Genomic DNA, 3,709 nt, shown 5'->3' with positions numbered 1-3,709 from the left:
TCATATTACCTATAAACATAAAAAATCTTTGAAATACATGTTAATAAATCTAAATAAGGAAAAACACCATCTTTCTGAGAACTGAGCATTACCCTCCATCATTCATAATAAAATGAACTTCTGTCACTTGAGACAAAAAATATTTGATGTTAAAAATGTTTTGATGTATGGTATGAATTGTGTGATTCATATTTCCACTATAAACTGCTGTGTAAACACACACTTCCTCTATTTGACAGATTAGGGATGTAAGCCTTCCTGCAGCTCTGGGACTTGTGTTTGAAAATGAATCACTGTCCCGCCAGCTGGTTGACGTTTTTGTTTTTATTTTTTTTAATTGTCAGCTTTTTCAATAGCTCCTTTAAGCTTGCACTTAAGATTTCAAAGAGTTGTTGTGAGATAGTATCACTGAATCATGTGCTTTATGTGTCTGAGTCATAGCAGGCCCATTCTTGATTGTAGGACCATAAATTCTTGAAGACAGATGGGTTTTCTCTAAAGCTGGATGGTAGAGTCTTGCCTAAAGACCTGTTCATGGACGGCAATATTTTACAAAAAAGCCTTGCATTGTTTTTTTTTTGCATCTGTTCTGAACTTTACAGTGTCATGTTCGAAGCAATATCTTCAACATGTTTGCTCTTTAGGAAGCAGTGGGTTCATTATTATTTCTAGTTTGATGGCGATGCATTTTTCACTTCACCCTGGGGCTTTTTAGACGCTTTTGCAAATGTTTATGACCTTTCACAACATGCAGAATATGCAGTGCTTCACATGAGAACAAAACTAATCGTAGAAATGTGAGGTTTTCACTAAGAGCAGCACGGTACCAGTTCACCCAGAGGCTAGTTGTTTGTGTGTGTTCAAGTATTATAGGTTTTGTTGTACCCTTATAGACTTCAATTCAGTCTAAATGATGGATACCAAAGAACATCAACATTGATTTCTGTCCTCTCTCAAAAAGCACCTATTTCATCATCTCCTACAGCAATTGAACAGTCAGGCTCAATATCATAAATGCTTTTTTGCAAGTGCTCAGCATATTTTTCTCAGTATTTTTTTTTCAGTTTTTGGAAGAATAATTGTTTTTATTTTTGGCCCTCTTACTGCACTTCAAAAAATCCTTTTGTGCCAGTTTTTCTAAATGTAGTTTTTCTCATCAACTCCCAGTTCTGCCTTCTGTGCAGTACATTCGTGCATAAATCAGCTTTAACTGCCCTTTTCTTCGCATTAGCATCACCAACAATGGCACAGATTTAACTGCCAAGCCCCAGAACAACAGTGGCGATGGCCCTCTTTGACAGTACACTGAGAGACACTGAAAAAGACAGGCGAAGTGATACCAACATAGCTGGGCATGCAAGGGCCCTTGCTGCCAGAAAACAGGCAAGTAAACTAGCTACATGACTCACCGCTGACCAGGGCAGTGAGCATCAAGACAAGCCCCAAGGATGTCAGTCAATCTCCAAAGACTTGCACAAAATGGAGAAATTCTATTCATAGCTTTTCCCCCATGCCCAAAAATGTCAGGACAAATGTTTCTCCCTGACACTGCCTGAAACAGAGCTGCTGAGGTAGATGGAATTTATTAAACAGAAAAAAATGAAGAGAAAACAGGAAATAAGTGAAGCACCACTGGCTTGGATCTTTGTTTAATTAATAAAAAAAAAACACACACACGAGATAATTGGTATTAATGTCAGTGTCAAGTAAAACATTTAAAATCATGCAAGTTGAAATGAAGTAATTCAATAAATGAAACCAGTGAAACAAACAAAAATAAGTGGCTCTACTCTGACACCCCCCACCCAGCCCTAAGCCCCCAACCACATCCATGTATGTGTGTGTGAGGGTGGGGGGATCAGAGTAGAGCCACTGCTCCTCTACATCGAAAGGAGTCAGATGAGGTGGTTCAGGCATCTGATAAGATGCCTCCTGGATGCTTCCCTTTTGAAGGGTTCAGGGCATATCTCCCTGGTAGAAAGCCCCAGGACTCACTGGAGGGTTTATGCATCCTCTCTAGCCTTGGAACGCCTTTAGGCCCCCCAGGATGAGCTGGAAAGTGTTGCTGTAGAGAGGGATGTCTGGGCTTTCCTTCTGGACCTGTTGCCTCTGTGACCTGACTACAGATAAGAGGCAGGAGATGGAGTTTTGTTTTAGTTTTTATCTACACACACCTTGATGTTGTCTAAGCAGTTTAACAATGGCAGACTCTGTCATTTAAACTTTAAAGGGCAGATGCCATCTGCAGAGAGAGGACAGAAAATCAGGAATATGTGTGGTAAGACGAAGCCCAGGACCCTCGAGGAGCTCCACACACAAGTTTGGCTACAGCTGAAGAATTTTAATTTATCTGGACGTAGAATTTTCTTTGTGTTGAGTATGATTTGATTCTGAAAGATTGATCTGCAGAGCAGAAAAGCTTAATCCCTAAGCACTGTTTAAATCAGGATAAGAGAATATTGTGATCCCCAGTATCAAAGGCAGCAACGAGCCTAAAGGCATGAGTGTAGCAGAGTTCCCTGAATCGACTGTTCAAAGAGAAAATCATTACAAACGTTTAAAGGTGTTTCTGCCCTGTGGTACCATTAAAAACCAGACTAAAGTTTAACATAAATGCCGTTTTCATTCAGAAACATTTGCAGCTGCAAAAGAACAACTTTCTGAAAAGTAACTTTGAAATTGTCCTAAAATTGGAAAGGATGGAGATTTCTGTTTTTTTAAGGACATGCATTACAGCAACATTACCAGATACACAGCCTGAAACAAATGATGCATTCATAAACAGCTATATGCTTATTTCAACATTACTGAAAACTTCAAGAAAAAATGTGAAAGAAACTGTGTTGTTTCTGGTTTAAAAAAAACATTGGCTCAAACTGGTCAAAAAAGTGTTTGGCTTTATACTTAAGTAATTTTTCAACTAATTTTAATATATCTGAAGAGCTTCTCTAATCATCTAATCATAAACAATAGTTTACTTTAGTGGAAACTGATACCTATGAAAGCGTAGGTAATGTATTTTAACTAAGTAAAGGTTTTGTAACCAAATCTATGCAGAAGTGTTTTAAAACATCAAACAATTTTTGAGAATAGGTCTCTGCAGTCACTAAGTGGGATTTTCTTGGGTGTGGGTGTAGTATGTATAAAGTGTGATTGGTCAGATTGACTTGTGGGAGGAGTTAAAATGTATAATGGTAATTAGTAAAATTACTGTGAACATGTAAATATAATTTATTGACTTGAAATTTGGTGCAGCTATAGCACCTTCCTGTCTCGAGTTATGACTAATATTAATATTCAAAAATAGCTGTCTGAACTGTTACCACCCCCCCTTCCCCCCGCTGCCTGAACTAAACAGTTTTAGCTTCTTCAAACCCCACCCATAATAGCCAGTCCGACCAATCACGGTTCACCCAAACCACACCCACACCAAAGAATCTCCAACTCAGTGACTGCAAAGACCCCTACACAGCAAAATGTTTACAATGCTCATCTTAAACTTGCAAAAACATACAAGAACAAGGGGAATAACAAACTTTTAATCTGTAAATGTTTGCTTAGTCTCAGTATTTAATGTTCATTTTTCTTAAATGCAAAATTTTCAAACAAATTAACTTTTAATAATTTGATGAAGCTAAAATATATTTAACTAAATCAAAAGATATTTAACAGTATGTATAAAATATAAAAAGTATGTATGACGTAAGTG

At 37.7% G+C, this 3,709-nt stretch overlaps 1 protein-coding gene across 1 annotated transcript in view; it reads left to right on the top strand.

Moving 5' to 3' along the window:
* Positions 1-3,709, top strand: part of rgs3a (regulator of G protein signaling 3a) — a gene marked incomplete at its 3' end in the record, with an annotated part of 147,087 nt that overhangs the window by 83,053 nt on the left and 60,325 nt on the right.

The sequence above is a fragment of the Austrofundulus limnaeus genome, unplaced genomic scaffold (assembly GCF_001266775.1).
Source record: "Austrofundulus limnaeus strain Quisiro unplaced genomic scaffold, Austrofundulus_limnaeus-1.0 Scaffold57, whole genome shotgun sequence".
Lineage (NCBI taxonomy): Eukaryota > Metazoa > Chordata > Actinopteri > Cyprinodontiformes > Rivulidae > Austrofundulus > Austrofundulus limnaeus.
This window is presented reverse-complemented; position numbering and strand designations above follow the sequence as displayed.